Genomic DNA, 26,674 nt, shown 5'->3' on the forward strand with positions numbered 1-26,674 from the left:
CTATACATATACATATATCCCCATATCTCCTCCCTCTTGCTTCTCCCTCCCACCCTCCCTATCCCACCCCTCTAGGTGGTCACAAAACACCGAGCTGATTTCCCTGTGCTATGCAGCTGCTTCCCACTAGCTACTTATTTTACATTTGCTAGTGGATATATGTCCATGCCCATGTGAATTATTAAGAGAAAAAGTGGGGAGGATCACCTAAGCTGGAGATAACATAGCATTTACATACTCATATGCTCTGTATGGTTACTTAAATTCCAAATGAATAATACAGAGCATGATTATTTGGTAAGGAATTATTATTATTATTAGAGATGGTATGTGTAAATCAGAACATTTATCTTTACACAAGTTTGAAGAATTGGAGCGGAGACACAGTGGAGTGTGGAAGTTTCAGAATAAAATGCTTCACTAGGATAATGGATAGAAACAGAATAAAATGGGTGAATTGGAGAGATATGTACCAGGATGAGTCATCAGGCACTTTGCTTGATGATGGAGAGAAGAAACTTCAAGCTTTCAGGTGTGGACACTGAGCAAAATGAGAGCGCCACTGAGAAATAAGAAGTTTCAGAGTTAGTTCTAGGGGAACGGTAATCATTTGGGATTTTAAATAAAATAGGCAGATTGTGGGCTAGGATATTTAAGTAGCATTTCCTCAGGGTTTTGTTTGCTGTTTTTTTTTTTTTTTTTTTTTTAACTTCCAATCTTTATCAAGCCTTTTTAGGCCCTAGGTTTAATTATTTAGCCTGGTTAGGTATTAGTTAAGCAATATGGTAATAAACTAATTATGAATAAATGTTCATTGACTGTTGGTCTTATTACCCAATTTGCATTTTAAATCAAGGCTTCAATCTTTAGCACAATAGGAGTAAATATATATGCTTGAAGAAAAGATGGATACACGTTTAACTTATTTTACAATCTGTCTAGATCCAGTCTGGAGAGAAATCACTAAATGTACACATTGCTTCACTCAAGGAAACATGGTCAAAACTTTCTTCTTTGCTTCCTTTGCTTTTTTGCTCTACAAGGTGTGCACTGTGGGGCATAGAACCTAGTTTTACATTGTAGAACCAATGTCCAGCTGCCCTGAATTTTTCACTTTTTTTGAAACGTGCCGTCCCCTCATTACTCCTTGCCTTTGCACATACTGTCTGGACTAATATTTCACTACTCACTGTGACTTCCTACCTTTTCAAACTTCTCTGCTTTCAAGATTCAGTTCAAATGTCCCTGTGGGACTTTTCCTCACTGTATTCATTTCTGCAACAGATTACCATAAACTGAGCAGCTTAACATAACAGAAATGTATTTTCTCACAATTTCGGAGGCCAGAAGTCCAAATTCACAGTGTCAACAGGGCTGTACTCTAGAGCAGCGGTCCCCAACATTTTTGGCATTAGGGACCGATTTCGTGGAAGACAATTTTTCCATGGATCGGGGCATGGGAGGAGTGGGGGGAAGGGCGTGGTTCAGGTGGTAAAGCAGTGATGGGGAGCGACGGGGAGCGACGGGGAGTGGTGGTGAGCGGTGGGGAGAGACGGGGAGCAATGGGGAGTGATGGGGAGCGACGGGGAGCGATGGGGAGTGCTGGGGAGCCATGGGGAGTGACGGGGAGCCATGGGGAGCAATGGGGAGCGACGGGGAGTGGTGGTGAGTGGTGGGGAGAGACGGGGAGAGACGGGGAGCAATGGGAAGTGACGGGGAGTGGTGGGGAGCGCCGGGGAGCAATGGGGAGTGACGGGGAGCAGTGGGGGGGCAATGGGGAGTGGTGGGGAGCGGTGGGGAGCGACGGGGAGTGGTGGGGAGCGATGGGGAACAGTGGGGAATGGTTGGGAGTGACGAGGAGTGACGGGGAGCCACGGGGAGCGATGGGGAGCCATGGGGAGCCATTGGGAGTGATGGGGAGTGACAGGGAGCAGTGGGGAGCGACGAGGAGCCATGGGAAGTGACGGGAAGTGGTGGGAAGCGACAGGGAGCCATGAGGAGCCATGGGGAGTGACGGGGAGCACTGGGGAGCGACGAGGAGTGGTGGGGAGCAGTGGGGAGCGATGGGGAGCCCTGGGGAGTGATGGGGAGTGACAGGGAGCAGTAGGGAGTGACAGGGAGCCATGGGGAGCTATGAGGAGCCATGGGGAGTGACGGGGAGCGGTGGGGAGCGATGGGCAGTGATGGGCAGTGATGGGGAGCGATGGGGAGTGGTGGGGAGCGATGGGCAGTGATGGGGAGCGATGGGGAGCGGTGGGGAGCAGCAGATGAAGCTTTGCTCACTCGCCCACTGCTCACCTCCTGCTGTGCAGCCTGGTTCTTAACAGGCCACGGACCAGCAGTCTGTGGCCCGGACGTTGGGGACCCCTGCTCTGTTCCAGCTTCTGGTGGTTCCAGGTGCTTCTTGGCTTCTAACTGCATAACTGCATAACTCTCATCTCTGCCTCCTTGTCACATGTCCTCTGTGTTGGAGTCTTCGCCTCTTCTGTCTCTTATAAGTCATCGCATTTAGGGCCACCTGAGTAATCCAGGATGTTCTTCAAAGACCCCTTTTTTCAAATAAGGTCGCCTTCACAGGTTCTGGGTGGACATATCTTTAGAGAGACCACTATTCAACCTACTGTATTCACCAAACCCACACAGTTTGTTCATTCATTCATTCATGCAGCGTGTATGGAGTACCTAACAATCAGCTCCTCCTGCTATCCCATGTGGCTTGTTCCTCTCTCTGTGTCAGCACTTATATCACTTACATTCCATTACATTTATATATTTACTTCTGCCCCACTAGGTTGGGACGTTCCTTGATGGGTACTATTTGATTTATCTGTTCTCATTCCTTGAACATTGAAAGCTCTGGTTCATTGTCATTGTCTCCAGACACTACTTCTTGGTGATCATAATTTTTGATGATTTAAATAACTGCCAATATGCTAACTTTTTGGCTACTGAGTGTCCTTTCTTCTAATGATCTTGTCCTCTGTGTTCTCTCAACCATTTTCTCCATGGACATAGACCTGGTCCTTATTACAAATAACTGTGACTGCTCCAAAATCTCAGTTTCTAGCATAGCATCTCTTATGATCACCACCTACTACTTTTGCCAGATGCTTCTTTTGAGAACTACTTCTTCACAATGCCTTGACATCGTGGATCCTACCCCTCTTTCACTGTTGCTCTCAGCCCTCATAATTCTCCTTATCTAAGCAGATTTACTGCCAATCATTGTAAGCATTCTCTTGTATTCTCTTCTTTTGCTTTGTCATATTCCCTTTCTTTTTTGCACCATGATGTTTTTTTCTTCTTTTCTTGGTCCCATCAGTATACTAATAAGCTCTTATTTCTCCCATTAAAATGAAGTATCTTTGTGAAGAGATTTTTTTTCCCCTTCTGCTGCTCCACTTTTTTTCCCTTTTATCGAATGTCTTTAAAAGGCCTGCCTACACCTGCTTTCTTCATTTCTCCCCATTCTGCTCTCTTTTGAATCTACTGCAACAGACTCACCTGTGGCACTTCAACAAAACACTTCCTATCAAGTCCCCAATGATCTCCACATGGTTAGGTGCATTGTTCAATCCAATTTTCTGTCTTCATCTTAAATGACCTGTCAGCAACATATGACAGGATGATCACTTCCTTCTCTGTGGAATTTGTTTGTTCACTTGACTTGCAGGGTAGCACATTTTCTTGGTTTTTTTCTTCCCTTCCTGAGCGGCTGCCCTGCCTTTGTCTTCTTTGCTGGCTCCTCCTCATCTGTTCCCGTGGGATCTCTAAATTGCACCAAGGTTCAGTCCTTAGTTCTCCTCCGCTTTCCACCTCTACTCACTTTTTTTTTTTTTTTTTTTTTTTTTTTTTGCGGTACGCGGGCCTCTCACTGTTGTGGCCTCTCCCGTTGCGGAGCACAGGCTCTGGATGTGCAGGCTCAGCGGCCATGGCTCACGGGCCCAGCCGCTCCATGGCATGTGGGATCTTCCCAGACCGGGGCACGAACCCATGTCCCCTGCCTCGGCAGGCGGACTCTCAACCACTGGGCCACCAGGGAAGCCCTCTACTCGCTTTTTAAGGTGACCTCACCAAATACTGTAACTTTAAATATCGAAATTGCTCTCTTCATCCTGAACCTCTGTCCTGAACTGCTCACTCATGTATCCAAGTGAATCCTTGACATCTCCACTTGGATTTCTAAGACGTATCTTGCACTCTGAGTTGAGCTCCTGATCTTATTCCCCAAAGTTGCTTCTCTGAAAATTTTCCCTGTCCCAGGTAATGGAAATTCTGCTCTGGAGTCACCGTTGATTCTGATCTTTCTCTCATATCCTTACCTAAACTGAACATATACTGTTAGCTCTAAGTCCAAATATATCTATAATTTGACTACATCTTATCCCTTCCACTGCTACTGGACTAGTCCAAGCCACCATTGTTGTTTTATCTAGAGTCCTATACTGTGCTCACTGTTGTACCTCTTTCTGTCCTTCGACCCGTGCAGTCTGTTCTTGATACAGCAGCCTGGGGGAGGGTGGGGGGTGGCCGTTACGTGTGAGATTATGTTCCTCCTCTGCTCAGTTCCCTCCCACAGCTCCCATTTCCCTGGGGGGGAAAGCACCTTACAAGGCTCCACTTAATCCCGGCATCTCTCTGATGTCATCTGTAACTTTGTTCCTGTGTTCTCACTTTGCTCTAGCAACAGTGGCCTCCTGGCTTTTCCTCCAGCACATTAGCTGCTACTTCAGGGCTTTGATATTTGCTCTTTTCTCTACCTGGAATGCTTTTCCCCAAGGTAGCTTGCAGAGCTTTGCATTCTACTGTAATGTCTTCTCTGACTTCTCCGTTTAAAATTGTGTCCCCCGCACTCCCTTCCAAAATGGGGAAACAATGAAACACTGGTCAAGAATGACTCTTGTAATCTCTTATAGCTAAATCTAAATGGAGAATAATGATATGACTGGGAAATGCAGCATTAGTATTAAGAACCAATTCTCTTTTTTTTTTTTTTTTTTCTTTTTGCGGTATGCGGGCCTCTCACTGTTGTGGCCTCTCCCGTTGCGGAGCACAGGCTCCGGACGCGCAGGCCCAGCGGCCATGGCTCACGGGGCCAGCCGCTCCGCGGCATGTGGGATCCTCCCAGACCGGGGCACGAACCCGTATCCCCTGCATCGGCAGGCGGACTCTTAACCACTGCGCCACCAGGGAGGCCCTAAGAACCAATTCTTAAAACAAAATTGCATTCTGTAAAGGAATAAAAGTACAAACTTAAAACTAAAATTACAAACTGTATCAGCATATCTGTTCTAAGAATACTTAGTAATTGCTATATTCTTGAAGTTGGGTCTTCTGATTCTAAATTTCCTTATTAACCAGTTTTCTTCCTCCTTTACTTTCCCCTTTTCTTACATACTTACTGCTCCCCTGCTTATTTTCTTCACACACACACACACACACACACACACACACACATATGAGTAAACAATTAGTATATTCTTTCTGTCCTCTAGGTTGTTTTATTTTTTTAAAGATATTTAAAACCAATAATGGCTCTTTATGGAACAATGCTTGTTATAACTACTGAGAAAGATGTATGGCCATTTATAATTATACCTTACAGTTTTACACGTAGATCTAGCTTTGAGTCATTTTTAATTGTATTTCTGTCCAAACAAATCTGATTTAAAATCTTTCTGTAGGTAATTATGTGTCAGATGTCTTACTGAAGTCAGATATAGTTTATGTTTCTGATTTTTTTTTTCAACCAGCAAACTCTCTACGATTAAAAAAAAAAACCAAATTAGTCTGGCCTGGCAACTTCGTTAGTTCCTGCTATGTTCTCTGAATAATGGCTCATTATTTCTCTACTTGTTCTAATTCCTTTAGAAAGGATGACACAATAATTTTTTTAGTTGTTTTAAATATTTCTTTCTCCCCTTCATTCTCCAAATTCGTGTATTTATTGCATTTAGCTTGATTTTATAATTGCAGGATACACTCGTCTCCTAACCATGCACACAGTAATCACACAAACTAGTTCATAAATGTCAATACCATTCTTCATTAAGTAGCATATACTTAAGCACTGTGTTGAAGAGTTGAAGGTAAAAAGCTGGAAATGTTACTCTGTCAGGAAGGCGGGGCAACCATTTTGGAACCACATTTGATGATATCAGTGGCAGGAATAATTTTAGAGATAAATTTAATCTATAAAGTAGAAATGGGAATAAGTTATTTCTGCCATTTCCCCCAATTTTTATTTTAATATGAAAGTTTATTCCCCTGCCTGATATTCTCCAGGCTACTTTTTTTTTTCCTGTGCAGAGTTAAGAGATTTTTATTGTTTTTGCCTATTTAGAAGAATATAATCCAGTTTTCAACTCAATTCTACATGTTTCCATATATTTCCACTAAGAGTTCTAGTTATAGGGTGACCAGCAATCATTTTGCCCAGGGCTGTCCCAGTTTTAACAATGAAATACCCACATCCCGAGAAATCTCTTAGTTCCAAGCAAACCAAGATTGTTGTTTACTGTAGTTCTGGGTACTAACATGTGCTATAGAAACCTGGGAGTAGAGGCAAGCAGACTACTATTAGCACTTAGTTCTTAGATATAAACTTTGTTCTTTTTAAAGCATGCTTATGGTAGGAAACTTGCTAAATAAATGATGAAACATACAAAACAGCATAAAAGTCACTCATAAGCCTACTATTTAGAAGTAAGTTTCGGAACCCTTTGGTGACTTCTCCATCTATACATATTTTCTGACATTGTTTAGATCCTACTATATTTTACATTGTTCTCTTTGTTTTTATTATAACACAAGCATTTGTTTTGATGTTAACATTTCTTTGTAAACATAATAGTTGATTGTATAATATTCCACTGGAACATTTTTCTATGTTTTTTTTTTTTGCCCATTTAAGAAAAAATTTATTAGAGTATAGTTGATTTAAAATCATGTGTTAGTTTCTGCTGAACAGCAAAGTGTATCAGTTATACATATACATACATCCACTCTTTTTTAGATTCTTTTCCCATGTAGTTCATTGCAGAGCATCTCCAATGACTTTTTTTTTTTTTTTTTTTTTTGCGGTACGCGGGCCTCTCACTGTTGTGGCCTCTCCCGTTGCGGAGCACAGGCTCCGGACACCCAGGCTCAGCAGCCATGGCTCACGGGCCCAGCCGCTCCGTGGCATGTGGGATCTTCCCGGACCGGGACACGAACCCACGTCCCCTGCATCGGCAGGTGGACTCTCAACCACTGCGCCACCAGGGAAGTCCCAAGTGCTGTTTCCTTTTAATGCTCCCTCACACCTGCCTGCGCCAGTTTTATCTTGGCTACTTCCTTTTCATTGTTGACATACCTATCTAAAATCCCTTTTTTTGTTTACTTCATAGTACTTGTCACCTTTTAAAAATGATTTTTTATTTACTGTTTTACTTTCTATTGCCCCCCAGGGGTTGTAAGTTGCGTGTCTTGTTGACTAACTAACTGACTGAACAAATAAAGGAGAAAAATGAGCCTCTTGCCTGTGCACAGAGGAGACTGAGTGCACAGAGGTGGGAGGTGGAATGCACCCTGACTGCTGGTTTGTATAAGAAGTGAGAGGTGAGGCTGCACCAGGCTGGGCTGGGAACTGAGGGCAGGGCTGCCCAGGGAGATGGAACAGCAGAAACAGAGGTTAGGGAATCTCGGAGGAGAGCATCATGTTTTTAAACATGACAGTAAAATAATCATATTTGTGCTTTAAAGAATAACTCCTAGGAGGGTTGAGGGTGAGTGGGGAACAGTGTAGTAGTAGGAGAATCAATGAGGAAGCTGCTTCAGTAATTCAGGTGATTGATGTTAAGGGGCGGGGCTCAGGGAGTTCCAGAGGAAATGAAGAGAAACGGGACCAAAGATGAGTTATGGGGGGTAGAGGTGGGTCGTCATGGGCACCGCTAAGCTACAGTCTGCAGGCGAGGTGGGCGGTGGTCTGACTGGTGATTCTCCTCTGGTCGCTGGATGCTTGTTATTATCCAAGAATGGGAAGAGAGAGTGTCAGGTATAATCAGATCAGGTTTGGTGTGGTTGAATGTGATGTATCAGTGAATTATTCCAAGTGGAGATGTTCAATAAATACTATGTGTTTGGGTCTTTGGGAGACAAAAATCTGAGTCCTGATCAAGGAAGTGAACGTGAAAGAAGAGAGGGTGAGAAAAGGGGAAGGAGGAGAAAGTCGAGGCCGAAATCCAGATAAGAGAAGGAGAAACACCTTGATTTTTTTCTCTTCACTCTCTAAATACTTCTCAGTCACTTGTGCTGTATCTTCCTCACCCAAGATGTCTGGAAAATTAAGCTTTTACCACTTTGTCCTCAGCAGTTGTTCCATCACTTCTTTTTGCATTTGCAGTTGCTTTGATTTTTTTTTTTTAAAAAACACCTCCTGCCTCACTTCTGCTGAGCCATGCAAATCACAGTGCGATGGAAAGGAGTGTGTCTTCCGTTTCGCGCTCTCTGTTTGGTGGCCTCGTACTTCTGCTAGGCTTGTCTGGCACAGTGACTCTCCTGCCACCTTTCTACTCCAGCAGCTGTCCTCAGAGCAGCCTAACCTCAGCTCTTTAGGTGGATGGTTGCTAACACCTCAATCTAAAAGAAGACATATCGGGTCACTTTCTATTACATTAGGCTGTTATCATTTTCTCTGTAAAAGTCACCACTGTTTGATATTTTCCACCTTGTTTGTATTTGCTTCTTTATTGTCTGTCTCTATTTGTGGGAAGTGTACTCCATGAGAACAGGCACTGGTTCTATATTCTGGACTCTTCTTGTGTTTCATTTGTGCTTAATACTTTCTCTTCCATAAACTCTTAGCCAGACTCTTGGATCATGCTCTCATTTCCCTTTCATTCTTTGCTTACACATAGACTTCTCGGACAAGGTTTCTGTCTCTCCTGTATCAAATAGACCCCACTTCCACGCTTACCACCATTTATACCCTGATTTTTCTTAACAGCACTGACAGTTTTTTAACGTGTTTATTGTCTGTATCTCGCCATTAGAATGTAAGTCCTCAAAGATAAGGACTTTGTTTTCTTCACTGCTATGTCCTTAGAAATCTTAGGATGTTTCCTGGCACATAGAATTTACTTAATATTTGATGAGTAAATGACTGAATAGATAGAAGTAGAGAAGTCTCTTTGGCCAGGCAGGAGAGTTAAGAGCCTTGGTCAGCCAGTCTGACCCTCTGATTCTTCCTGCTGGTGAATCCTCCTTTTTTCTTGTGATCCATTGGACACACATGAGATGGGAATTGAGGAAGATTCGCAGGCAAAGAGAAATACCTAAGATTATAGAGCAGCAGATCTAAAAACAAGTAGAATCGTAATTGGATGATCACTCTCGCCACTGAGACGTTTGAATACAAATGAGTTGAACGTCATGTCAACATCCATGGAAGTTCAAGGCCCTTCCCCAAATTTCCGTAAACCTGCATGCTGGTAGTGGGGGTCTTATGGTCCTCTCCCTTCTGGACGTTTAACTCCCTATGTGTAACTGTGTGCTGTGCCACATCAGCCCAGATGTGAAACTCAACTGTTTGTTCAAGTTTCACAAAATAAAAACGAAACCAACCAATTACTGCTACTCTAAGTCAGTTACAACTCTTTCTTGCTATTTCCATCTTCCAACATTTTGTTAACCATTCTTATCTTTTCCTATTCTTTGCCCTTTACACTTTTTTGTTTCACTCGTTGTCATTTTCATGGAGCTTTGGTGGGGGAAATTCATCTCCTGTAACTTCTTTTGAAAAAAGAGATAATAATTTCCTGGATAATCTTACCTTCTCCAATATAGTCTTTTGATGAAATCTCTGATGACACCAAGGTTCTAAGCAGTTTAAAAGTACTGATATATTATTTTATTTAGCTTTCTCTTTGTGAAATAGGATTTATGTGTTTCTGTTATGTGATATGGACTTTGTATAGTTTCCCTGATTTAACAATTCACAGCAACTCCATTAAGCATATATCCTATTAGTCCTATTTTATAGAAGAGAAAATTGAGGACCAGAGAAGTGAATTTCTTTGCCTGAGATTGGAGAGTAAATAAGCAGCATATTTAAGTCAAAGCTTCTGATTCCCAAGTCCATGCTCTTTCACTAGATACCATTTTTTCCCTTTGAAATAAATGTGTTACTCTTTAAAGATGAGTAATTATTTTATTAATTTAAATAGAGATTCATAAAAGTAATTCTAAACAAAACAGATGCATTTAAGATTGAGAAGAGAGTGAAAAATACAGCAATGCTTTTGTTATCTCTCCAACCTCACCCTCTTTACTTAATGTTTAAGACTATTAATCTTGCTCTCTTGTTTCTATGGGTTTTAGTAATGAGTTTCCCTGTTCTATTGCAGTGTAGTCTGCTTTCCCAATATTTTATCTTGATGTCTCTTGCTCATCCTATTAACGAGATACTGGGAGATATCACAAAATTGCATAAAATTCTGAGAGCCTGAAAGAGCCATGTGCCAATAGGCTCTTTGAGTTTGTGGATAATATAGAGGCAAAGTAGCTAACAGAGAAATGAGTAAAATTTACTTCCGTATGATGAAGTGGAAAACACTCTAAAACCAGAATGTTTGAGAAAGGTAAAAGATTTAAATCAAGTTATACAGAAAGAATGAATAAAATATTTTAAGCATATTTAAAATAAAAGTGCATAAATGTCAATATAAAATTTAAAATATAGTGGATTATCCATGGGTGACTTTTATTCATAACTTAGATGATAAAACATGATGTTCTGATGTGCTTATTACATTGACTGATATTTGTTTATTACAGCTATTATCCAAGTAAGAGCTTAAGTACTATTATAAAAGCAAAGTTTGCCCACTATAAGAAAAAATAAAAAAATAAAATAATGGCAAATCCTTTTGTCCCTTAATTTCCACTTCCCAGTCCCAAGCTTGACGTAGTATTTTGTTATATACATTCTTGTATATACCAAATATGCATATACTTGATTTCAAAATATGTGTATACTTGTGCATAAGCACCCATATGTCAAAATGAAATTATGTTGTATGTGTTTTTCTGAAACTTTTCTGTATGAAAAAAGGTTTAAAGTGAGATGAATACTGAAAATACTGAGAGTTTACTTAATTGGAAAAGACTATCACTCTCTTTAAGATATTTTTCAGTCTTAAAACTTACTCTGTGAGTCTAAAACAACATATTTAAAGAAAGTAAATTTCTTAGACAATATCTTGAAGGAAAGAGATAGTAAAAATATAAGGTAAAGGATAAGTGACCTTTTCTTTCTTGTTATTAGATGTCTGGCATTTTTAAAGATTATTATCAGATGGTCAAGACACCTCATATTTTCAAAATGGAGAAAATCGGGCTTAAAAAGAGTTGACATACAAAAATAATCAGGGCTTTAGCTAATGACAAAGCTCATTAGTTCAACAATATGAATTAAATGTGAAAAATACTAATGCAAAATTAGACTGTATTCAGAGAAGTGAAGTTGGTAACAAGGGAAGATGTTATTTCCTAATCATCTGTAACTGACAAAACATGTTTGGTAGAAAATGGTCTGTCCATGAAGCCACCTTGTTAGATGAACATTGGCAGTTAGGGCTTACAAAAAGAGGGCAGCCCTGATGGCATTCTAGTGGAAAACTATGCCACGTGAAAACAGATTGAAGGAATTCAGGGTGTTTAGTTTGTTAAATAAGTTTTGTTGGTATGGCTACAGACAAAATAAGGACAATGGAATTTAGAGAAAAGCAGGTTTAAACTCAGTAGAAGGAGGATAAGAACCTTCACTTAATTGAGTGCCTACCCTGTGTCAGGTAACCTAAGGGATACGGTATGCATATAAGTTGGAATTGAGACTGAGTTTTCCAAAAGATGGAGTAATCACCAAAATACCATTTAGACAACTGGAAAAAATATATTTAACTCATTACTTCATGTCTCACTGTAAAAGAAATGTAAAAAGTATAAAATATTAAGGAATTAAATGTAAAAATTCTATGTAAATACACAATTTGTATAGAATTACAGCTAGTCCATAAATTAGGCCCATTTTAAAGATAAGGCCGCTGAGAATCTTGAAGACTAAGTAATTTGCATTATAAGGTTAGAAAACATCAGGTTAACCCTGCTCTGACCCCAAAGCCCATATTCCAACTTCCATTATATGATCAATAACATAGCAATTAGCCCAATACACAAGTGTTATAGGTAACCTAGTAAGATGGTGTAAGAGCTTTCCGAGCCTCAAGGATTGAGACAAAATCTGGAGACCATCTAAGCTGTTGAAGTGATTCCAGAAGAAGTAGGGGATTGTGTGAGCGATCTCTAGTATTCCCTACAAGTCTAAAATATTATTGTTTTAATGCTCAAATAAATAAAGGTACAGTAAGTAGAACTTCTAAAGTATTTTATTATTAAAGTGAAACTCAAAAGCATGCAATGCTCAGAGCTATTAAAATGTACACACTACTCCCCACCGGACCTCACATGCAAACAAATTTCGGTTCAAAGTGATGACTGTCCCAATATATTTTATCAAGTTTCTTCAACTAGGTCTTTAAAAGTGATCAAAAAGTGTTCATATTTTAAGAGAGGAAATAGTGAGATATTCATATTTTCATAGGCATTCTCACAAAAAGTCTCACTGTTTAAGAAATTATGCTACAATACATATTCATGAAAGGTAGATGGTAGATGTGATTAATAACCTCATTTTAGAATCCCAGGAAAGTGATATTTTGAGACTGAGTTTTTCATATTACATGAGGATAACATGAATATAACACTAAATGCTCAAAAAAACCTTTGTGTTAAGAAGTTTCTTGCTCAAATTTCTTTATTCTCTTTCCTAAAGTAACATTTTAATTCAAAGCCATATTTAATTACATGGGAACATTAAAATTAGTCATGATCTGTTTTAGTATATTCATGTATTTGCCTTACATTGGGCATATAGCCAAATAATATTCATTTAATAATTCATGTATAATTTATAAGAATTTCTAGTACTTGTATCAGCTATATCTAAAGAGGCTTGAGTACACAAGTTTAACTCTGAATGTAAGATAAATTAATAATTTGGTTGCAGTATATATGATCCCATATGGTGATAAATGTTATTATCTGAATAAGCCAAGATTATGTTCATCATTATCACTTGAAACGTCACCATTCCTACAAAATTTCTGATGATATTTGAAGTATTTATTTCTTAAAATTTTCCTCTGTTTATATTCTCTTTTATATATAAAGTCTACTATATATACTTTTTTTATTGTTACTTCTCCATGGTATTAAATCTTCTTTGGAAAAATGATATTTGATAGCTACAGAAGATTACACATGTATTTTATTATAAAGTCATGCTCTTTCCAAGGCTGAATTATAAACACAGTACTTATAGCTATCATCTCTCTTGTGCTTATTTTGTGCTGGGAGCTGCTCTAAGTCTTTAGAGATATCATCTTTAATCTGCAGAACAAATTCATAAGTATGTGCTGTTTTTATCCCCATTATACAGATGTGAAAACCAAGGTAAAGGGAGGTTATGTATGATTTGCCCCAAGTCATGCATCTGGGAAGTTGTAGAGTCTGAATCTGAAACCAGGATGTCTGGTTTCAGAGTCCTAGCTGGTAACCATCATGCCTGGCATTTTGCCTTAAAATGTGAAGTGTGATAGACATTTAGGGATGTACAATTTTTATCCATATCTTAGGTTTTGTTTTTTTTTCTGAAAAAATTCTAAACTTTTATAAAAATCTTGACATGTATTGCCAAGTTGTTTTTCAGAAAGGTTGCATTAGTATATACCCTTTCAAGATTATTCCACAGATTCCATTTTCCTGTATCTCCTCTAGTAATAGGTCTATCAATTTTCCTGTTAGTTTTCTGGAAAAAAAATTCTACCAATTTGCATTTGTTGCTTACCTTGGAGGATATTAACTTTCCTAGCTGTTTTACTAGCTAACTATATTTCTTTTGTGAATTATTAGTTCATTCTATGTCATGTTTTCCCTATTGAGGTGTTAGTGATTGAAAAGGTTTATCTTCATCCTTTATTAGAATATTATATATTCTATAAATAGATATAATTTTTTTCTTTTGAGATTTTTAATAATGTACTGCTTTTATGCATAGAAAGGCTTTCTCTACCCTGGGATTAGCAATTTATTTCAGTATAATCCTTTTTAATATATTTATATTGAATTTTTAAAACAACATGTAACACTTTCATCCATTTAGGTTATATTTGAGTTTGTAGTAAGCCTCTTGTCTCAGAAACATTTCCTTTATCCTTTCTTTTATGATGTTACTTTTCTAATATATGAAATATATACACACAAACCACACACACACACACACACACTCACTCATTCACACACCTGCTCATTTCTTTGCTATTTTATTTGCTTAGAATTCAGTATAACATAATGAAAAAGAAAAGGTCACCAGAGCCAGACTGCCTTTGTTCAAGTCCAGATCCAATGTTTATTAGCCATACTACTATCGCCTGTGTTTCATTCTCCTTATTTATTAAATTGAGATAATAGTACCCACCTAAAATTGTTTTTGTGAAGATTAATAAATTAATCTGTGGAAAGCACTTATAATGGTGACTAGCATAATTCACAAGGTGTATTATAGTTTTTTTTTTTCCTTAAATTTTTGATGGATTATATTTGATTCAATTTACCAGTAAAACTATCTAGGTATGCATTTTGTGTGTGTGTGTGTATGTGTGTGTATGTGTGTGTGTAATGTCTTTTAACCAAAAAAGCCATTTTAGTTTCTTTAATGGATATATTATATTTTATATTTAGTTCTCAGTAAATTTTGATAGTTTATGCTTTTCAAGGAATTTGCCATTTTGTCGAAGTTGTTGAGTATTTCCCACTTAATTGTTTATAACATTCCTTTATTAACCTTTAAGGTCTGCAGGATCTGTAGTAAAACTACTTCTTTTATTTTTGATATTTGTAATTTCCCTATTTTCTCACTTTTTTCTTGATTGGTCTTGATTAATCTTGGAGCTCACTGATTATTTACTATCCTATAGCCACTTTGCTGAAGCCCATCATAGGAATTCTCATCTTCATATTGTGTGTGTGTGTTGTAGGATTTCTATTTGACTCTTTTTTATTGTTTCCATTTCTCTGCTAAAATTCTCTATTTGTTCATGTTTCTTATCTACCTTTTCCTCTAGATCCTTTGGCATGTTAGCCCCAGTTATTTTAAAATCCCTGTCTGATAGTTTCAACACCTGGGCCATCTCTAGTTTCTGTTTTGTTGCCTACTTTATGTCTCGACAGTGGGTCATTTTTTCTTGCCTCCAGTTTTTCTCATGAACCCTAAGCGGAAGTTTCTGGGAAAGAGCTGATGAATGGGTGTGTATTTCATACACACACACACACACAGTGGAATATCATTTAGCTGTAATAAAAAGAAAAGAAATCCTGCTATTAGTGACAACATGGATGAACTTGGAGGGCATTATGCTAAGTGAAATAATCTGGACACAGAAAGACAAATACTGTGTGATTTCACTTATATGTGGAATCTAAAATAGTCAACACATGGAAGCAGAGTAGAATAATGGTTGCCAGGGGCTGGGTGGAGGGGGGACTGGGGAGATGTTGGTCATAGAGTTTCAGTTATGCAAAGTAAATACTTGTTGGTGATCTATTGGTGATCTGTTGTACAGTCTAGGTCCTATGATTAAGTATTGTATACTTAAAACTTTACCAAGAAGGTAAATCATATGTTAAGTGCTCTTATCACAAAAGGAAAAGAAAGGTGGCAGGAGGAAACTTTTGGAGGTGATGGATAAGCTTGTGCCATTGATAGTGATGATGGTTTCATGGGTGTAAACTTATCTCTAAACGCATCACGTTGTATACATCGGATATCTGCAGCTTTTGTATGTCAATCATAAAATGAGTTTAAAAATTGTGTGACAACATGCACTTAAATATAATTTTTAAGTTCATTTTTTAAAATGAAAAACAAGGAACATGATATTTAGAGTTACATATTGATTCAGGTCAAGCTTTTTATCTCATTTGAATAGATGGAGAGTTCAGATTCCTAAAGGGACAGTGGCATTCTTAGGCCACACAATGAGCAAATTGCAGATCTGCAAATAGTGCTTACACCGTCTGACTATAGTCTTGACACTTAGCACACTGCATTGTGCTCCCACAAAATTTTATTAGCACTCTAATATCCTGGAGGTTGAGTTTGTAATATGGGATCTTTTAAAACGAGTTCATTAACTTTCATAACCTTTTCAGTGAGGTAGTTAAAATGGAATATTTTATTTTATTTTTTTATGGAAGGAATTGACCTGTTGAAATTATCTTAGTGACTTATGTTCAAATATCCTATGTAATAGTGTCCTGTGGTAGATAAGTTATGTTCAATCACTGTGCCCTGTATTTCCATCTACTCCTTATCCCTGCACCACTGGGAAGTAAAGAAAAGCTGAATCATGACCCCTCTCTTCTCTATTCATTTGTGCATTTTTTTACCTTAAATTAGCCATTTACGTTTTTATGATATGGGAATTACGTAGTCATCAAAGATAGGATAATAATGAGAATTTGTAGATGCGGTGTTTATCTGTGTAGCTAAATCTTCAGTGATTTTCAAAGGAAGGTAATTATTTTGTAATTGCAAACTGGTTTGGGGTAAAACTCTAGAGTACATAAGGTTGAAAAGAGAAAGAAGTTCCAAGGAAAAGGGAACTTATCCAAAAAAATCAGTGAGTAGGGACATCTCTGGTGGCACAGTGGTTAAGAATCTGCCTGCCAGTGCAGGGGACAGGGGTTTGAGCCCTGGTCCAGGAAGATCCCACATGCCACGGAGCAGCTAAGCCTGTGAGCCACAACTACTGAGCCTGCGCTCTAGAGCCCACGAGCCACAACTACTGAGCCCATGTGCCACAACTACTGAAGCCCACGTGCCTAGAGCCTGTGCTCTGCAACAAGAGAAGCCACCCTAGTGAGAAGCCCACGCACCGCAATGAGTAGCCCCCGCTCGCTGCAACTAGAGAAATCCCGCGCAGCAACAAAGACCCAATGCAGCCAAATATAAATAAATAAATTTATAAAAAAAAAGAATCAATGAGTAGAGAATTTGTCAAAATCTAATGTAATCAGATCAGGAAAATTTGGGGATCTGGAAGCACAGTAATAGAAATTGCAAGATGAGTTGACTGGCTAGGGATGGGCCGGAGGAAGCTAGAGGTTTGATCACATATTCCAGACATACTGGCAAGAGTGGAACCAATAAGAACAACATTTTGTATAATAGACTCTCAGCTTCCAGAAATCTTTACTGTCACAGTTGTTATAGGTGAAATACAAATGGATTTTCCAAATGTTAAATAAATTTATGAAAAATAAAAAGGCCCATAGTGGTGTAAATGATGACTAAATACATTATGTGGATTACCTGCATTAACAAATATTTTAATTAGAGAATGTTACCTGTGTGATGGTTAATTTTATGTCAACTTGGCTTGTCTCTGGTGCCCAGATGTTTGGTGAAACATCAGTCTAGGTGTTGCTGTGAAAGTATTTTTAAAATACGATTAACATTTAAATCCATAGACTTTGAGTAAACACATTACTTGCCACAATGTGGTAGGCCTCATCCAATCAGCTGAAGGCCTTGAGAGAGAAAGAAAGACTGTGGTCCCCTGAGGAACTGGAAAGGAACTGCCTTTCTAGAGGAACTGCCTCTAGACTGCCTTTGGGCTTATGCCTGCGGCACCCACACTTCTCTGGTTACACAGTCTGCAGCCCTGTCCTGAGGACTACAGACACGTCACACTCACAATTGTGTGAGCCAGTTCTTTAGTACAAATCTCTCTCTCTCTGTATGTGTATATAGCCTATTGGTTCTGTTTCTCTGGGGAACCCTGACTAATACAATATGGATAGCATATTTTTAAACAGTAATAAAATAAACCTGTCACTGCTTGTTATTTTAGGGTTGTTTAACAGATATACTACAAATTTGTGATTTTCTGTAGAAATGATAATTTGTTATTTTTGGTAACTATCAAAGTTATAATCAAAAATCATTATAATTTCATGATTGGTTATTTGGGCATTTTAATTAGTTTTTTAAAAATTAATTAATTAATTTTTACTTATTTTTTTAAAACATCTTTATTGGAGTATAATTGCTTTACAATGGTGTGTTATACAGTCTAATTTTAAATTCTAGTAGTTATTGTTTATATGTAATAAAATAGAATTCTTTAATTGATATGCTTGTGAAGATTTAAAACAAGCCCCCAAACTGAACTGTAACGATGACTAATTTATCCGTTGGCACCTGGAAAAAGGCCAAACCACTTCTTTACATTTGGCATCTACCCTGCTGTTTCTCTTTTATTTTTCTTCATGTGAATAAACAAGAGAGGTTTGGTTTCTAGAGTTGTCGGTTTGGCAGTGTTTCATGAAAACTGAAACCAGTTCAGGAAAATTAATGTAATACCCAGTCTTAACACCATGCAAACCTCAGTGAGGCTCCTCTGCTTTTCGTTTCGTTTCCACAATATTCAAGGTTGTTCTAGGAATTGAACCTGAAGCAACTTCTGGAATGTGAACGAGAAATATAAGCATATGCCAAAGAATACTGCCAGTGCCTTTTTATCCCAATAGCTTACTTAGATGTAAGTGACATCATAGGGAGAGAGAAATACTGTTTCTCTCTCTCCCTCCCTCCTCTGTCAGCAAAGAGTGCCTCTTGTATACTTTTGTCCATAACACTGACGTTTAACTTTAAAAACCTGTGTGGTTTCAATACGAATCAAATATAGATTTCCTCTATAACTGTGCCTTCTCTTGTCAATGACATATGACCTTTTTTGTTGTAGACTAAAAGAAATGTCAAATGAGAATCACACAGTTTAAAAATTTAAGGGAATCTACAAATAGAGGCAATCTTTGAACATTAAACAATCTGTACAATGAACTGTTAAAGGAATAGTTTCTCAGGTCCTTTAAAATTCATATCCCCTTTCTCAGCACCAGCATTTTGCCAATGAGAAAACTAAAGCTCAGGTTTTACAGTGTGTTAGTCACACAGCTGGGATTAGAACCCCTACAGCTTTGGAATCTTGCTTAAACACCTTGTCTTTGACGCCTCACAGCTGAAATTCTCAATTTAAAGACATTCCCTGGAATAGTTTGTTTCTTTATGCCACCACTTAATTGGGGGTGGTGTCATTTTTTAATTGATGTATTGTGGTCACAATTAGCATTAAGATATAAAAATTTCATTTCAGCAAATGAAGAGAACTTACCTATGAAACGAAAATAAATAAAATCAGTCCAGGAAGCTTTCAATAAAAAATAAATTTCTATAGCTCCCAACCAAACGAATTTCTAGAATATGTAGATTACCTTATTTCTCAAAGGAAATATTGCTAATTATATTTTGTTTATATACTGTCTAAGGGCTTATTTTCTTTATTTTGCCTACTTTCTGCTTTACTTCCTCCTGGGCTACACCAGGGAAGAGTTCGTTCTTTGGGCCTCACATAGGTATTCCTTGCTCACTGCTACGGCCAGGAATCAGCCATTGCTGCTAGCACACAGGCCTGAGGACTAGTCTCATTTTTTAGGGGCAAGAACCTATATTCATCCTGTCCTGAACGCATTGGCTTACCATGGTATCTTATACTTAGTAAGAGTCAAATAGGTAAATGACTGTTTCTTTAGTTAAATACCTGTCCCCATTTTCTTTAAAAAAATGTCAAAGCAATGGAGAAGACATGCAAGTCCACCACATTACTTATTTATCTTTAAAAAATTCACTGTTGTATTATTGATGAAAAATGTAATTTTACTGTTGCTGTCAAAGTCCGGTGTGCAGATGCAGATTTTGAAGCTCTGAAGCACAGTACGTAGAATGGCAGGAACATGTATTAATATTTATGTGTATAATTAACATCACCTTTGCAGCCTTCTCTCCCTTCTTTTACGTGTACAGCTTGTTTGTGTATCCAAAGGAGCTATATTTCTTTCACTTGGAAATAAAAAGTCCATAGATTTAAAGGGATTTTACTTTTTTCCCTCAGAAACATTAATATTCTGTCAGGGAATATTCTTTCTAGAGCACCTTGAAAGATTTAGTAAAGATAATTGTGCAGTCAATAAAATACTTAGGGCTTCCCTGGTGGCGCAGTGGTTGAGAGCCCACCTGCCGATGCAGGGGACACGGGTTCGTGCCCCGGTCTGGGAGGATCCCACATGCCGCGGAGCGGCTGGGCCCGTGAGCCATGGCCGCTGAGCCTGCGCGTCCGGAGCCTGTGCTCCGCAACGGGGGAGGCCACAACAGTGAGAGGCCCACATACCGCAAAAAAAATAATAATAAAATAAAATAAAATACTTAAAAGGTGTTGTTCATATGTTAATGTTTTACATGCCTTAATGAATTTTAAATGTTATTTGGTACTGAATATTAAAATCCACTGGGAGTATATACCATTCTCCAAGTTATATATAACTTTGGGAGCTTATCAAATTAACTATATTAAATTTTAGCATCAGCAAAACCAGTCCTTCTGAAACTGGCTTGATTTCTGCCTTATTTTTTAAAATTGTGGTTATTACAGAACTGCAAACTTGAGAAATAATGTTATTATTTACTTTTTATACACTACCTTTCTCTGAAAGTTCTCTGTGGCATTTTTACTGAGATATGGGATGAAGTGAGTAAGGTTACTGCAGTGGTTAGCGTGGAAAGGAGCAATGGCATGTGTGCTCCGAAGTTTAGTTATCCAGTTGGTGTTGTCTGAATTTGTTCTCAGTGTATGAGCTACTTTTGATTCAATATGAATAGAGCTCTGGGTCCATTTTTCACTTCACTGCAGTTACTGCAGAGTTTCTCTAACAGTAATGAGGCACTTAGAAGTTAACACAATTGTACCTTCAATCAGCAATTTAGGTAAGGGAAAGTAAACAATATATATATATATGGCTTACAATCTATTACATTAAAAGATCTAACCTATTTTGGGGATCAGGAGAAGGGGAACACCAAACATATGTCCTCTATAGCACAAGATGCAAAAAGTTGAATTTATATAGCAAGAAGTAGGGTCTTCTACAGAGGAAGTAATTAGCTAAGAAGATAGATTGGGGGTTGAGTACATAGTGATGATGAAATGGGAGGATGAGCTGGAAAATTATTTCCCCAGTTCATATGAAAAGGTATGGCCCTTCTAAAATTTTGATTTAGAGATTCAAAATACTATGTGAATTCATTCATTTGGAGTAGGGGATGGAGTGGGATGGGGGAAAGAAGATTTTTATACATACCTATGTGAGATATGCTTCTGAGGCATCTTTTAATACTGTATCTAAAATAGTCATTAGTTTTCCCAACATTTATTAAACTCTCTTGGGTATACTCTGCTAGACATTGGGAACAGAAAGATGAATTTGATTTGCCCTGGTTGAAGAAGCTTGCTACTTTCAAGGAGAGTGGTGAGACAAGAGATAATCATAACCTCACGTGATAGAATGCCAGCATGAGTATTGGTGTGTTGAAATACAGAGAAGGCAATGCTCATTTTTTCCAACATAAAGGAAAATGGGAATCAGAAATGTAATACTGTCTCAGACGCTGGTTAGAAGAAGCTAGATTCAAAGATTTAGAGCCCAGAAACCTAGGTTTTATTTTTGCCTATATCTTAGCTTTATATGATTGACAAAGAGTTTTGCCTTTTTAAAGGGGACTGAAAACTTGTCAGATGAAAACAAGTCTTGATGTCAGTGCCTATGACACTTGGCATTTTCATAGTTGCTTTTCTTTGCTTGATGTGAGGATTTTGAGAATAATGAATCAAAGCTGATTTTATTATCATTATAGTTTAGGTATAAAATACCAGTGTAATTAGTATACAGAGGGTGAAACTGCTTTTTTGTTCACAGACTGAGACATTTTGTTTTGGTTATCCATGTTTAACTCGTCAGCCAGCTTAGACATTTGTATATTTTTTTATTTTATTCATGCCTATCCTGCTTTTCTTAACCACTGAGCTTCATGTTAGTTAAAATTACTTTTAAAGTTACTTAAAAAGTAACATATTAAGATGTATACATTATTTGATTTTTCTCAGTTTTACCAAATGTATCTCAAAGGGAAAATAAAGAAGAGGAAGTAAAATCATTTAAAGCACAAGCTTTGGGATGATACCCAGATTGAAGCTGCGGCTGCCTTAATTTCTAGCTTTGTGCTTTGAGAAAATTCATGTCTCTGTGCTTCAGTTTTTTAATTTGTAAAATGGAATACTGGTTGTTAAAGGAGAATCAAGGTAATGTTTGCCACGTCCATCAAAAGTAATCATGCAGCTAGTTTTAATGACAGCAACAATAATAGCAGCATTGTTAACTTAGATAGATAGATAGATAGAAGGTCTGAAAGATGTAGAGTGTAGTTTTTCCAGGTGTTAAAAAAATATACTCTTTATTCTGGTTTCTCTCCATAGTAGCCAGGGTCCTGGTGATTTTCCACTGGAGATTTAGGCTGTGGAACAAGATCCTGGCTACTTCACTTTTATTGTCTTCTACTATGACCTCATGTTTCTGAGTCCCAGGTATGTCTGAGCAGGGGCTTCAGCTCCCGGCTCTGCATCCTTGACCTGGGTCCTGCTATAAATGTTAAACTTGCCTCCATGTTTTTCCTCACCCCAGTTAGGGGAACTGATAGAGACACAGTGGGCAGGAATTTTGTGAGCAGGGTGATGTCATCTTGGCAGCTTGAAATCAGCCAGGGTGGGAATATTTACTCCATGATCGGCAGATGCTATAAATCAGGGCTTTCCTGTTTCCCAGAATTGGTTTGACCTCTAGTGTAGGACCTCTGACATCAGTATTCTAACATTTTGGGCTGGGGTAATAGTACATGCATAATATGCCTTCCTCATTTTAAAAAGAACAATTCCATAAAAGGCCTAAATTTTTCTCTAGTGATTTCACCTTTAGCTTTATCAGCCACTTCCATGGAGCCATGGAAGTGCCTTTTTTATATCTCTTCATCCTATTTAATAACAGACTGAGTGCACGCTGGCATTTGTGAAATCCTGTGCATTTAATTTACTACAGCCCAAATAAGACCATGATTGTTCTAGTCTCTAAGGACGTGAGTCACGAAGGGAACAAGATATTAGAATATTTAGATTGCTTTTTTTTAAGTAAAGGTAAACTTTTCAGCAAAGATTTCAGTTCACTCATATGAAAATGTTTAAAGTTTATGAATGTAACTTCAAAATAGGCCATATACTTATTTCTGCTGATTGATCATATTAGCTCTTATCTTGAGCATAATGTTGGACAGTTCTTTGGAGCCATGGTATGGATAGGTCTTTAAGAGATTCTAGTTTGTGGATTATCATTCTGACAGCAGCTCCTTCTTTCTGCTGATACTTAATTTCCCAAATTGTCTACATTTAGGGACCTATTGTAGAACATTTATCTTTGGTTCTTCAGTGACTGTTTGCTCCAGCTCTGAAGAATGCCCCTGGAAGAGTGGTCTGACTGAGGTAAGCTTCACAGTATCTTTGAGTCATGATGATTTGATTTAGAACTTAAATGTAGTTGTAGCACATTATATTTTAAGTCTTATTTTGTGGTATTGAAGTTTGCACAAAAATGATTTACAAATAGTGTTCCCTTGTATCACTCTAAGACAACTTGATACTTGTTCAATAGCTTCACTTATCCACTTCACTGAAACCTTGAAATGACTTTATAGAAATCGTCTTGAATAAAGCAAAGATCATAGGATTTTCTTTTTCCCACAAAAGTTCAGTGCTAACCTAATGACTTTCTCTGAGCTACTTGGCGGGGGAGGGAACTGGCTATTGGAAAATAATTCTTGTTCTCTCTTTTAAAACTCACAAAGGGATGGTACTTGTTAGTGTAAGTGTTGAAAGCTGTTACCCTAGGCTCCTTTAGGAACTCATCCTTCACTTGTGGAAGAAAACAGAGGGGGATGTGTCATTACTTGGTACACTTGTAAAATGTTAGAAGACAGATGTCTTTATACTCAGTCCTTATTCAAAGCGTAGCTGTGTTTATGTACTTCTCTTTCTCTTTGTTCATTATACAAAAGTAGCAGCTTGAATAGAAGCTGTGCAGAGTGTACTCTGAATAGGAGCTGGTATGTGTGATTAAACTTTAGAGGGTAAATACCTTGGCTCAGACCTTTCATTTTTACTCAGTTTCTCTATACTTCGTCATTCAACTTGACGTTTTCTTGTACTTCCAGATTGGGGATGGCGGTGGAAACACTGTCTCATTCTTTCCATGAGTGTCTTAGAAAGACTTTTTCACTAATGAGACTGAATGTGTTACTTGCAGCAGCAGGATTTTGTCGCAAAAACATTTTTGTGAGGATCCAGCTAACTGCGTTTTTCTAATCTATTCAAGCAGTTATTGAGCATTTAATGATTTGGCGTGGGAATTAGGTAAGTGATTGTAAGACACTCAATTAACTCCTTACTGGAAAAAATAAAGAGGGGCAGATCAAGGAAATTGACACTTGAGTGAAGAGTTTAATATGATTTTGACCAAAAGTCCTGAATATTCATTTTATACAAGTTATTATTAAAACTCTGCCTGAGAACAATTAAATTGCAAATGGTCTTGAAAGGGTAATAATTCAGCGTTTATATAATCCAGATGCAGGAATATGCTCCAAGTTCAGCCAACCAGATGATTCTAAATGGAGACAAGTACCAAACTGACTTAAAGTTGAAAGTATATGAATTGTGTTGCTAACTGAATCTTCCATCTAATTTATTCAAGTACTTATCTCCGTTTTTTGTCAATAAAGTTTCTAATGATTAGAAACTTGAAAGTCTTTGTGTCCCATGGAACTTTGTATTTCATTTACATCAGTTTTTTGTCCATTTGTTTCAACTGCATTATGAGTCATTTTAGGCTTTGATAAAATTAGTAGGTAAGAAAAAAATTATAGAGTGGCACTTCTTACTAAAAGATTGATAATATAATGGAGAAGAACAGAAAAAAAAGAGTGTGTGTGTGTGTGTGTGTGTGTATATATATATATGATTAATAAATTACTAATGGAGAAGGGAAATTGAAGAGTGAGGTTGGTCAGAATAGCTCACATATTCTGGAAGACAAGAAATTATAAGAATCCAGAGTTAGATGGTTAGTCTGTGAATGTATTGGAAAGATGAAGATCCTTGAACTTTGATTTGAAGCTTGGGAAGGGAGAAGAGAACGATATAGGCAGATTTAAAAGCAGGAATGAGGGGGCTTCCCTGGTGGCGCAGTGGTTGAGAGTCCGCCTGCCGATGCAGGGGACATGGGTTCGTGCCCTGGTCCGGGAACATCCCACATGTCACGAAGCAGCTGGGCCCGTGAGCCATGGCCACTGAGCCTGCATGTCCGGAGCCTGTGCTCCGCAACAGGGAGAGGCCACAACAGTGAGAGTCCCGCGTACCGCAAAAAAAAAAAAAAAAAAAAAGCAGGAATGGGTACGGTGAATGCAGGGAAGAGCTAGACAGGGGCTGGCTGTGAGGTGGGAGGAGCAGGTGATTTCTCTAAGACACTGTGCTCCCCGAGTCCTTCTCGTTCTTTCCAATTTATGTCCGGTGATTTACAAAGAACTGTTATAATCATCAGGCTGGAGAAAATTAGTTGAAGGGCTGGAATTATCATTAATAGCTCTGTTTTTATTTTCTCTGTGGGTCAGCTTATATTCTGGAATAAAAAACCCACATAGAAATCTGTAATTAAAAGTGCCCTTAGTTCCCATCTGTGAACTACAATTTGGGGCTATATGAGGAAGCAAGACAATCTCAGACTTTGACCTTGTGGAACAAACAGTTATGGGGAAGACATATTAAATAGTGGTAAAGAATGCTCTGCAAGAGAACTTACAGAGGGTTGGGGAGCATGATAAAAGGGTAACTGACTAACATGGTCAGCAAAGAACTCCCCAAGGAAGCAAAACTTAAACAGGTCTATGAATGCAATTGAGTAACCTCCATAAATCTTTTACCGAGCACCTGCTCAGTACAGTAGATACTAACTTAGAGGTAATTAGGGACTTGAATCATGTATGTGATTCTGAAATCAAAGATTTAGAACCCCCTAAAACGTATTCCTTTCAATTCTGAATCTGAGAGTCGACATCTAGAATAGTGCAGCTAATGAAAATGGGCATAAGGGATATTTCAGATGAAATATTCTCTGTGATTTATTATTTTTAATGAAATAAGCAGCTTTTTTTTTTTTTTTAAAAGCTTCTCCCTTCTGAGAATTTGCCCTGAAGTACAATAATACAGTTACTTTTGTGTGAAAAAGAGTAGTCTGCCCTGCTGAGAACACAAAGCAGCTTTTGTCCTGAGAAGCCATTATAGATTATATAGTGCTCACCTAATGTTGGGATCCTTCATGATTATATATTATGATTTAAGTATAAATTAACTGTGGAAGAACAGAATTATTTTCTATTATTAAAGTTGAAAACCGAGCTGGGCATGTTCCTTTTCTCTCCCTTATTCTTTCCCTCTCTCATTATTGATAGAAACGCTGTGTATATACACTTACATACACACATATAGTAACAATAAGCTTATGATGTAATTCCATATTTGTGTAC

The 26,674-nt window shown here is 38.1% G+C and overlaps 1 protein-coding gene across 1 annotated transcript in view; it reads left to right on the forward strand.

The window, feature by feature from the left end:
• GPC5 (glypican 5) overlaps positions 1-26,674 on the forward strand; it is a 1,328,413-nt gene that overhangs the window by 70,796 nt on the left and 1,230,943 nt on the right. The window lies entirely within an intron of this gene.

This window comes from Mesoplodon densirostris, chromosome 17, assembly GCF_025265405.1.
Source record: "Mesoplodon densirostris isolate mMesDen1 chromosome 17, mMesDen1 primary haplotype, whole genome shotgun sequence".
NCBI classification, from domain to species: domain Eukaryota; kingdom Metazoa; phylum Chordata; class Mammalia; order Artiodactyla; family Ziphiidae; genus Mesoplodon; species Mesoplodon densirostris.